General features: G+C 43.0%; 1 protein-coding gene across 8 annotated transcripts in view; it reads left to right on the forward strand.

Annotated features, from left to right (window-relative positions):
- The window catches only part of PSD3 (pleckstrin and Sec7 domain containing 3), a 574,055-nt gene that overhangs the window by 530,168 nt on the left and 31,476 nt on the right, over positions 1 to 12,411 (forward strand). The window lies entirely within an intron of this gene.

A 12,411-nucleotide genomic window follows, 5' to 3' on the forward strand; every position in this document is an offset into this window, starting at 1 on the left:
CCTGGGAAAAATCTTAGACGACAGTCATTTTGTACGCTGTAAAAAATAAATATTGGGGTGAAAATCACAGAAATATTTTGAGGAAACCGTCACACACAGGTACAGACACTATATTATGAACTACACTAAGTTTACAGCCCCTAGAGCATAGTCAAATTAAAAATAAATTGATTTTGAGTGTAACTCTACATCCAGACCTCCATGGGTTGATAAATTTGATTTCCATTGATAATTTTTGTGTGATTTTGTTGTCAGCACATTCCACTATGTAAAGACGAAAGTATTTCATGCGATTAGTTCATTCATTCAGATCTAGGATGTGTTATCTTAGTTTTCCCTTTATTTTTTTGAGCAGTGTATATATTTTTTTTGTCTGATCTAAAATTCACACCAGCCTTTATAATCCAACTGACTGATGCAACTTTGTTTTAATGTCCTTAAAATAAGTTAAAATGAAGTTCAGTAGTGTGTGGCCTCCACATGCCTGTATGACCTCCCTACAACACCTGAGCATGCTCTTGATGAGGTGGCGGATGGTCTCCTGAGGGATGTCCTTCCAGACCTGGACTAAAGCATCTGCAAACTCCTGGAAAGTCTGTGGTGCTAAGTGGCGTTGGTGGATGGAGCGAGACATGATGTCCCAGATGTGCTCAATCGGATTCAGGTCTGGGGAACAGGCGGGCCAGTCCATAGCATCAATGCCTTCCTCTTGCAGGAACTGCTGACACACTCCAGCCACATGAGGTCTAGCATTGTCTTGCATTAGGAGGAACCCAGGGCCAACCGCACATGCATATGGTCTCACAAGGGGTCTGAGGGTCTCATCTCGGTACCTAATGGCAGTTAGGCTACCTCTGGCAAGCACATGGAGGGCTGTGCGGCCCCCAAAGAAATGCCACCCCACACCATTACTTACCCACCGCCAAACCGGTCATGCTGGAGGATTTTGCAGGCAGCAGAACGTTCTCCACGACGGTATCTCCAGACTCTGTCACGTCTGTCACATGTGCTCAGTGTGAATCTGCTTTCATCTGTGAAGAGCACAGGGTGCCAGTGGCGAATTTGCCAATTTTTGGTGTTCTCTGGCAAATGCCAAACGTCCTGCACGGTGTTGGGCTGTAAGCCCAACCCCCACCTGTGGATGACGGGCCCTCATACCACCCTCATGAAGTCTCTTTCTGACCATTTGAGTTGACACATGCACATTTGTGGCCTGCTGGAGGTCATTTTGCAGGGTTCTGGCAGTGCTCTTCCTGCTCCTCCTTGCACAAAGGTGGAGGTAGTGGTCCTGTTGCTGGGTTGTTGCCCTCCTACGGCCTCCTCCACGTCTCCTGATATACTGGCCTGTCTCCTGGTAGTGCCTCCATGCTCTAGATACTACGCTGACAGACACAGCAGACCTTCTTGCCACAGCTCACATTGATGTGCCATCCTGGATGTGCCATCCTGGATGTGCAGAACTCCTCCTTTATTGGGGGTCTCTTGCTAATTGCCTATAATTTCCACCTGTTGTCTGTTCCATTTGCACAACAGCATGTGAATTTGATTGTCAATCAGTGTTGCTTCCTGAGTGGACAGTGTGATTTCACAGAAGTGTGATTGACTTGGAGTTACATTGTGTTGTTTAAGCGTTCCCTTTATTTTTATGAGCAGTGTGTGTGTGTGTGTATATGTATATATATTTTTTTGTTTTTGTTTTTTAACGTGCAGTGTACTGACCAGACAGAAACTTTGGGCATAAATGGTAAAATGGCAAAAAAAAAATTTTTCATCCGAATCAATAACTTGTAATGACCATAGGGGGGACAGTCCTCAAGTTCTCTCTTGTGAGATGTGTGTGATGGGGGGGGGAAGGGAAATGGAGGGGTGGAAATGGGTAAAGCGATGTGGGTAGGAGAGGGAAGATGAAAGAAAAGAAAGAGGAATAAGAGATCACTTGGCCACTAAGAAAGGGTGCAAAGATTATTTATTATAAACTATGGGATGGGTTAGTAGGTAGATGGACCGCAGGGCCCTTGTGGCCAAAGTCCCGCAATAAGTACAGATTGCTACATAGTAGCACCCTATATCTACTACTGAACTATTGGTACTGTATGTAGTACTTTTTCCACAGGAAGACAATAAGTGGAACTGCTACACCTGTAGCATCTCTAGACTTTATTTATTTGGCACCAAATGCCCATTTCCTTTGTAGTGCAACACAAGCACTGAGCACTTTTTAAGACTGTCTGTATATTTATGAAATTATATTGTTTTTATACCATGCTTATTTTTATTTTTTAAAGGGGACATGCTTTTACATTTAGTTTTTAGTTTTTTTTTTATAGTGTGTTATTTGTACTTGTAGTGTAATATCATTATATATATTTACTCCCAAGTCTATTTGATATTGGGAATTTGGCCGCAAGGGCCCTGCGGTCCATCTACCCACTAACCCATCCCATAGTTTATAATAAATAATCTTTGCACCCTTTCATGAATTTTCATTCCCTGTGCCAGCCCCGTCTTGAATATTCAAAGTCTTCACTCTCACGTGAAGGCAGCGGAATCTGCGTCCGCTCAGAGAGCCTCCCCTACAGGCTCTCACCTCCTAGTGACATGAGAGGAGTGAAGATAATATTTAAGACAGGGGAAGCGCAGGGAATGAGTATTCATTAGGCAGAGGAGCTCTGCTAGCCGGCTCCCCACCTCCATTGCGTGCTGGAGCACAATATGAATAAAAGAAGAAACTGACAGAACTCTGCACAGGAGCCAAGGAAAGGAGCAAGTGACCCTTTATTTTCACCCACACTGTAACCCAGTATATTGAGTTTAGTGCGGGTGAAACTGCTGTCAGTTTCTCTTTTAAAAAAAATCATGTTTCCCCCCATAAATCTGCACTCAATATCCAATCATGAAAATATGAAACAGAATTTTATAAATTCATATATTAGTGGTATGCACTGCTGGAGAGGGTGTGTTGTTAATACAGCGAGAGAAAAGGGAAAGGCATACCTGTTTCTGTAGGACAGAAGGATGTTTCAGTATTGACACTTTGCACACCTGTTTCCTAGTAGAGTAGTGCTGGAGGTTAGACTGAAGGTGCCAGTATTTTTTGCAATAACAATACCGGCACTGAGGGATTTACAATTCCAGCCGGACCATCGCAGGTTAAAACCTGCTAGTGCATTGACAAGCATAAGAGAGGATCCAGTTACCACAGCACCACTCCAGATGAAGGAAACCGCTCCAAGTTTCCGAAACTAGTCGAGGGTATTGTGGACTATAGGAGCATTTGTAGTGACGTCACTACTCCTCACTTTGATTTCATACAGCACAGCAGCTTGGTTGAGACGCCACCGGCTGGGGCGATCTCCCGCTGCATCACAGGAGGAAACTCCACGGACTCCGAGACGGAACCACCGCGCCAGAGTTTGAGGACCCTCCATACCATCAGTAACCGGTAATCAGTGCTACAACTATGGATTATTAACACTACGCGCAAACTCAGGTATCATTTCTCTACTTGAGACACGAAAGCTTCGCTAACTGTCAGTGCAGGATCGCTGAAAAATCGCTAAGCGCAATTGCACAAAAAGCACAAACCACTTATGGTCCTCCAACTTTGTTGCTTATAGCCCTCTAACTTTGCTGTTTTTTTAGAAAAACACGCAGTAGGCAATAATCTATTCATCTGAACGGGCATCACCCATAGCAACCAGCCACACGGACGGCGCTAACACACACAATTGCTGCTGAGCTGCGTAAGGTACGGGAGCAACACACCAGCAGTACATCTATAAGTATATATAGTAAGAATTATAGACCATCCATTAACAAGCATCCACTTTCTTGTACGTTTAATTCAGCTCAATCAAGCCTTCAGTCTAACCTCCAGCACTACTCTGCACACCTGTTTCCTAGTAAAGTGTCAGTACTGAAACATCCTTCTGTCCTACAGAAACAGGTATGCTTTTCTCTCTCTGTATTAACCACACACCCTCTCCAGCAGTGCATACCACTAATATATATCTTTTGTATCTCCACTTATTGCACAACATACGGGGGCGTGTGCTGATTTGGTTTTGCTTCAGCTAGAGATATATACTCCATTCAATCCATTCCAGCGCTGGTGATATCCAGATATATTTTCGAATTTTATACATTTTTGCTAATTTGTTTAAAAGGAAAATCTTACATTTTGCATGTACATAAGTCTTCAGACCCTTTGTTAGCTCTTTAGGCCACCTATTTCTCATGATCATCTTGGAGATGTTTCTACACCTTAATTGGAGTTACCTGTGGTAAATTCAGTTGCTCTCACAGTGAAATCCGAGTGAAAAAACCAAGCCAAGAAAACACTGATTGTAAGGCTGAGGCTGGGTCCACACTACGTTTTGTCCCATACGGGAGCGCATACGGCAGGGGGGAGCTAAAACCTCGCGCTCCCGTATGTGACCGTATGCGCTCCCGTATGCCATTCACTTCAATGAGCCGACCGGAGTGAAACGTTCGGTCCGGTCGGCTCATTTTTGCGCCGTATGCGCTTTTACAACCGGACCTAAAACCGTGGTCAACCACGGTTTTAGGTCCGGTTGTAAAAGCGCATACGGCGCAAAAATGAGCCGACCGGACCGAACGTTTCACTCCGGTCGGCTCATTGAAATGAATGACATACGGGAGCGCATACGGTTACATACGGGAGCGCGAGCTTTTAGCTCCCTCCTGCCGTATGCGCTCCCGTATGGGACAAAACGTAGTGTGGACCCAGCCTTAGAAAGGATTGCGTGGAGGCACAGATCTAGAAAAGGGTACAAGAAATGTATACTGAAAGTTCCCAAGAACACAGTGGCCTCAATAATTTTTAAATAGAATATGTTAAGTACAACCAATGCTCTTCCTAAGCATTATGTCATTATGGGGTATTGAGTGTAGAATGAATGGGGGGGGGGGGGGGGGTATTTTTTTTATTTTTATTTTAGCCCCAGGCCACAGCATAACAAAATTGGAAAACATAGAAAGGTTTTAAATACTTTCCAAATGCATTGTATGTACAAAATACAACAGGAATCAGCCCATGGCCCAGTTGCATCCACCTACCCTGTTTGACCATATAAAGCTAAATATATTTAACTGATAGAGAGGGCTATTGAAATAAAAATAAAAAAAAAGGTGTGCATGGAATCATGACAACTAGCCATGGGCTTATTTACACCATTGTCTTCCTGCCGATAGGTCTGCTTTAATTGAAAAAGACATGAATTGTTTTATTCATTTTACAGTATGTTCGTGCATTGTATCGTGGCTGGAATAGGTCTCCTTAACAACAGCTGTATAGTGTTTTTACAGTGGCCTTCAGGGTGCTTTTTCTGATACGGTACCTTTTTACGGTAGCACTTCAGAAGATGATTTTAGAGATATGCATCCCAGTGCCCAGCATTTATAGCCTTGGTCCCTGATCAGTACCTTGATGTCCAATAGTGTTGCTCTCCAATCATGTATTATTTCGGCTGACAGAGAGGAGCCAGCTTTACTATGGTAACCAGGGGTCTGACAAATAAAATGGCACAAAGTAACAGCAGTTCTACTATTGAAATTCTAAGACACTCAGTTTTAAGACTCTCTTATACAATAAAAAAGTCAGTAAAATTTTATATGTGGTAAAGTGGTGTCATTTGAAAATAAAACTGAACTTGCAAAAACAAGCCCTCTGAAGATGTCCTTGGAGTCACTGGCTCAATTAGACAAAGACATCATGCTAGGTAAGACAGAGGGAAGGCCTGCCACGTGTTGACTTAAAGGGTTACTCCACCCCTAGACATCTTATTCCCTATCCAAAGGATAGGGGATAAGATATCTGATCGCGGGGTATCGGCCGCTGGCACCCCAGACATCCGGTGCATGGAGCGAAGTTCTCTCCATGCCGGATGACTGGTGATGCAGAGCGGAGGCTCATGACGTCATGGTCACTCCCCGCTCATGGCATCAAGGCCACGCCCCCTCAATGCAAGTTCATGGGAGGGGGCGTGACGGACACTCATGACGAGTGGACGGACACTCATGGGAGGGGGCGTCACGCACCCCTTCCATAGACTTGCATTGAGGAAGTGTGGCCGTGACACCACGAGCAGGGAGTGACCATGACGTCATGAGCCTCCGACACTGCACCCGAAGCTCTAAACGAACGCTGGGTGCAGCAGGGAGATCGTGGGAGTCCCCAGTGGCTGGACCTCCGCGATTAGACATCTTATCCCCTATCCTTTGGGATAAGATGTCTAGGGGCGGAGTACCCCTTTAACAGCATAACACTCACTGCAGATATGAAGCCATCAATGCTCAGATACCTGTTGTCAGACAGAACACGCTACAGGGAAACTATCTGTTTGCCACAAATGAACAACAAATTGACAGTAAGAACAACTACAGTGCTGAAAATTGTTTGGCGCTTATGACCGAGAGCATATAAAAGGGTTAATCACTACTTAGATCTTTACCTAGATAAATAATACTAATTTGTACATATGCTCTGTCTGTTGTACGGAAAGCCTAATTAGTGAGTGACTTGGTGTGAACATATCTATTCATGGTTTGTGATATCTTAATTAGTATAGAAATACAGGCTGTATGAAAGATTTGTCAATGTATTATTCATTTTATGTGCCAGATATGTATATTGTCATCTGTGGAGCATGGTTGGCAAAGTCCTAACAGGTTTAACAGTCCAGACATGGCTTTATGAACAGTGGCAGTCAAGTTATGTAGGCATTTTCCAGCAGACGGGTTCATGCTATAACATAAATACCTTTGCATCTGGGTTCTAACTAAACATAAAAGGTCTTGTTACCCTACCATAAATTTCATAAGATCGTACAATATAAAAATGATCATACTTGCGACACCAGGCTCAAGTACTGTAGCTCTCCTGCCTCTTAGACACAGGTGTGTATCTAGTGCCCCTTGTGCCCTTGGTGAGGTGCTGTATCAGCACCCCCACCGCGCACATAGATGTCCTTTCCAACCCCCTTTACCATACAGTTAAATTAAGTGACTTACAATTGATGACTTTTCTGATCTTCTTTATGCTCTTTCCTTTTCTTCTCCATCTGGCTCAGACCGCCATGGTGACTTCTTCCAGCCAAAACTTTATCTTTTCAGAATCTGCAGGACAGACATGTTAGAGTCCAAATTTTTCCAGTGCCCTCCGCAATCCCTCTACGCAATCTCTCCATTTATAGGCCTCCAAACTGTAATATTGCTGTCCTTGGTGTCCTGCACAGTAAAAGTGGGTAGAATAATAGCTCTCATTAAGTAGATATATCCTCCAGTAGGAAGGCATGTCCCAAAGAAGTTAGTCACCTTATTAGAAACCCCCCATAGGTATGTGTGTATATATATATATATATATATATATATATATAAATATATATGTATGTAGTCAGGTAGGTAAATACAACTTTAGGTGGTAGATTGGGAGATGAGGGCACTGAAAAAAGTCCTTAGGGTGGGGACTTTTGTAAACCTGGAATTAGGCACCTGGAGAGGTATGTATCATGTGCCAAAAGAGAGGCAGAACTGTGAGTCACACTAAAGGCCTGGTTGCTGGAGTAGAATCACTTCAAGCATAATGATGCTATCTCTGCAGCAGATAATACAAGTCTGTTAACAAGAATATGTACTAACAGTAATGGCTGCGGTATTAAGGTGCATAGAAACATAGTAGAGAACATACACATAACGTGATCAAACAATAATGCGATTCATGACCAGTGCACCTATGGGGTACCTCTCACCTCCTACCCTAAACACGTTTTCGCTCCAATGGCTTCGTCATTAATGTTGTGTCTCCTCAAAATAACTCAGCACACAGCCATTCATGTCCATACTTTGGCAACAAAAATTAGTGCACCACTAAGTGGAACTGTCCAAATAGGGCCCAAAGTGTCAATATTTTGTGTGGCCGCTATTATTTTCCAGCACTGTGTTAAGCCTCTTTGACATGGAGTTCACCAAATCTTCACTGGAGTCCTCTTCCCCTCCTCCATGACAACATCATTCCATTTGAGGATGCCGCCAACAGATGTTCAAAGGGGTTTAGGTCTGGAGACATGCTTGGCCAATCCATCGCCTTTACCCTCAGCTTCTTTAGCAAGGCAGTGGCCGTCTTGGGGATGTGTTTGGAGTTGTTATGTTGTTATGGAGTGATGGGATAATGCAATGCTTGAGAATGTCACAGTACATGTTGGGACTTATGATTCCCTCAATGCACTGTAGCTTCCCTGTGCCAGCAGCACTCATGCAGGCCCAGACCATAACACTCCCACCATCATGCCTGACTTTAGGCAAGACACACTTGTCTTGGTACTTCTCACCTTGTTGCTGTCACATACACTTGCTTGTCTTCATCAAACTGTTTGCAGGCTTTCTTGTGAAGAAGCTTTCTTTAGAAGAAGCTTTCTTCTGGAATGAAAGCCATGCAGATCAATTTGATGCAGTGTATGGCATATGGTCTAAGCACTGACAGGCTACCCCCCCCCCACACACACACACCCCTTCAACCTCTGCAGCAATGCTGGCAGCACTCATACATTTATTTTGCAAAGACAACCTTTGGATATGTTGCTGAGCATGTTCACTCAACTTCTTTGGTCTACCATGGTGAGGCTTTTTTTGAGTAGAACCTGTCCTGTGAAACCACGATATGGTCTTGACTACTGTGCTACATCTCAGTTTTAGGGTCTTAGGTCATCTTATTGTCTAGGCCACTTTATGTAGAGGAGCAATTCTTCCAGTGACCAGTATTAGAGAGTGTGAGAGCGATAACACCAAATTAAGATATCTGCTCCCCATTCATGCCTAAGACCTTGTAACACTAACAAGTCACATGACAGCGGGAAGGGAAAATGGCTAATTTGGACATTTCTTTCTCTTTTGTTGTCAAAGTTTAGACATTATAGCTGTGTGTTGAGTTATTTTGAGGGGGCACAACATTAAACACTGATATACAGGCTGTGCACTCACTACATTGTAACAGTGTTATTTCTACAGTGGTGTCACATGAAAAGCTATAATAACATATTTACAAAAATGTGAGGGGTGTACAGAAACCCCCCAACCTACGATGGCCCCAACATACAATAATTTCAACATATGATGGCCTCTCAGAGGCCATCGCATGTTGAAGGCAGCATCAACATACGATGCTTTTGTATGTCGGGGCCATCGCATAAACGGCTATCTGGCAGCGCAGACTGCTTCAGCTGCCGCCGGATAGCTGTTTAAGGTGCCCCCTGTGGTCCGTTGATGATCACTCACCTGTCCTCGGCGCTCCGGACCATCCTCTTCAGGATCCCCTGCATCACAGTCGCTCTCCTCTGTCACCATCATGTCACCGCGCACGCCGTCCCGTCATCCAATAGGAGCGGCGTGCACAGCAATATGATGACGGTGATGAAGAGCGACAATCCCAGGCAGCAGAGATGGTCCGGAGCGGCGGGGACAGGCGAGTATAAATTCCTATACTTTTCATTGCACAGATCCCTCAACATACGATGATTTCAACTAACGATGGTTCATTTGGAATGAATTACCATGGTATGTTGAGGGAGCACTGTACTTATTTTGTGAAAAAAAAACTTTGACATTCAAAATATGTCAGTTTTACCATAAGATGCACTGTATAAAAACAAAACCCACCAAAAGTTCAAAAATTCATGGTTTCTTAAAAAAATTTCACCACAAATATTTTTTATTTTTTGGGTTGTGCCATACATTTTATGGTAAATTGAAATGTGGCATTACAAAATACAATTATTCACCCTAAAAGCAAGTCCTAATATAGGTCTGTAGATGAAAAAAAAAAATTGTCTGTATCCTTAAATGGGTTCTCCGCTGGAAAACATTTATTTTTTTTAAATCAACTGGTGCCAGAAAGTTAAACGGATTTGTAAATTATGTATATCTATCAAATTGAATTTAAAACACCGGCGCTCCTGGATAAGTTATTGAAGCTGCTTTTATACCACTATAACAGACCCCTGACCCGTTGGTAAATTATTGTGTATTTATAGAAAATAATGTTTTCAGTGGTATTAGCGCTATTATGATGGTCTATTGTAGGAACTCCAATAGCTAATTGTTAATATTAAATAAAATAAAACTGCATGGAACAAGTGTATATGGATAATGATTCTTTACCTATTTGTGCTGAATGTGATGGACGATCTCCTGCTTTATACTGGTTATCTGAAGTAGTCTGGATCTTTGTGCTGTATCTTTAAAAAGTTGTTCCTGCGCTGTCTGCAACCAGCGTACGTAAGGTAAAAAAAGGAGCCGGGATTGGACCTCCGGTGTTTACTGACTGCTCCTCAGGTACCTGTGAGCGCCAAGACTTTACCTGTCTAGAAGACAGGTGAAGTCTTGGCGCTCACAGGTACCTGAGGAGCAGTCAGTAAACACCGGAGGTCCAATCCCGGCTCCTTTTTACCTCACGTAAGCTGGTTGCAGACGCCACCGGCTGGGGTGTTCTCCTAGCACGTGAGCATCGCATCAAGGAAGAATATATCCACGATCGCATACAGCGCAGGAACAACTTTTTAAAGATACAGCACAAAGATCCAGACTACTTCAGATAACCAGTATAAAGCAGGAGATCGTCCATCACATTCAGCACAAATAGGTAAAGAATCATTATCCATATACACTTGTTCCATGCAGTTTTATTTTATTTAATATTAACAATTAGCTATTGGGGAAACAGCAGTTCCTACAATAGCACATCATAATAGCGCTAATGCCACTGAAAACATTATTTTCTATGGATTTGTAAATTACTTCTATTAAAAAATCTTAATCCTTCCAGTATTTATCAGCTGCTATATGCTCCACAGGCTTTTTTAAACCCTAAAATAGTGTCGCTCTCTTCAATGGGCCATGTCTGGTATTTGAATCCATCCTCATTTGAAGAAGCACTCAAATATTATTATTATAATTTTTTTTTTGCCTATATCATCCACACTTCCTATCACTAGTCCTACAACTCCATTTGTTATATTTCAGCACAGCTTTATCTGTGTGTTTCATTACTCTAACTTGGTCATGTGTCTGACTCTCCGAATCTTCCAGTTGACCTCCCGTGAACTACAAGAGAACATCTTTACCTACCAAACCCATCCCAGTAGCTCATAGATCCCTCCCCTCATAGCTCCATTTGCTATCTCAATGAGATTAGGATAGATAGTAGTTATACATCTCTACCGAGGCTCTGTTTTTCTATTGCATTTTTTGCTGTATTTTTTAATGTTTTGCCCTAATTTTGTCAAAGTTGTGGCAACAAAGGTGCAATTTTACTGCAATAGTGCACATCACGGTTAAAATGTAATTTTACCTTGATTTATGAACATTGCCGTAAAATGCTGAAAAAAACGTGAAAAATGCAGTAAACATTAAACATGTGAATACATAAAACACCTTAATTTTGGTTAAAAATCTAATCAATTTTCTCATGGCAATATTTATCTAAAAAACACACTTTGAATAAAAAAAAGTATCCCAACCCACTAAGGGCCCATTCACATATTTTCCTAGTGGAAATCCACTCTGGAAAATCCAGTGCAGCAGCCTCCAATTGTGTTCAATGGGATTCTGCTACACCATTTACATCCATGGAAAATGTAGGCTGCATTACAGAACCCACATTATTGAGCATTTGTAAACCAATATGGATCTATCCCATGTCTGCCACATCAGCAAAAAGAGGTAAGCAAAAGGCACACAATAGAACCTTTACATTAGTCTCTAAACATAGCCTATGCTGCACTATATAATGGTTCTTTGTATCTTTAATTTGCAAAAACATTTTACATAATATAGAAAATGACATTATGCGTATATTTGTAAAATACATTGGTTAAAAAATGTGTATATTTTTGTCCCTGCATCTATTGCAGAGACAAAATACAGAAGGTGTGGGTGTACAAGCAGGGCTCTGTACACTGAGGACAATCAGGGCTCTGTGCAATGAGGACAATCAGGGCTCTGTGCAATGAGGATAAGCAGGGCTCTGTACACTGAGGACAAGCAGGGCCCTGTACACTGAGGACAAGCAGGGCCCTGTACACTGAGGACAAGCAGGGCTCTGTACACTGCCTACAAGTAGGGTTCTGTACACTGAGGACAAGCAGGGCTCTGTACACTGAGGGCAAGCAGGGCTCTGTACACTGAGGGCTAGCAGGGCTCTGTACACTGAGGGCAAGCAGGGCTCTGTACACTGAGGGCAAGCAGGGCTCTGTACACTGAGGGCAAGCAGGGCTCTGTACACTGAGGGCAAGCAGGGCCCTGTACACTGAGGACAAGCAGGGCCCTGTACACTGAGGACAAGCAGGGCCCTGTACACTGAGGACAAGCAGGGCCCTGTACACTGAGGACAAGCAGGGC

The sequence above is a fragment of the Hyla sarda genome, chromosome 1 (assembly GCF_029499605.1).
Source record: "Hyla sarda isolate aHylSar1 chromosome 1, aHylSar1.hap1, whole genome shotgun sequence".
NCBI classification, from domain to species: Eukaryota; Metazoa; Chordata; class Amphibia; order Anura; family Hylidae; genus Hyla; species Hyla sarda.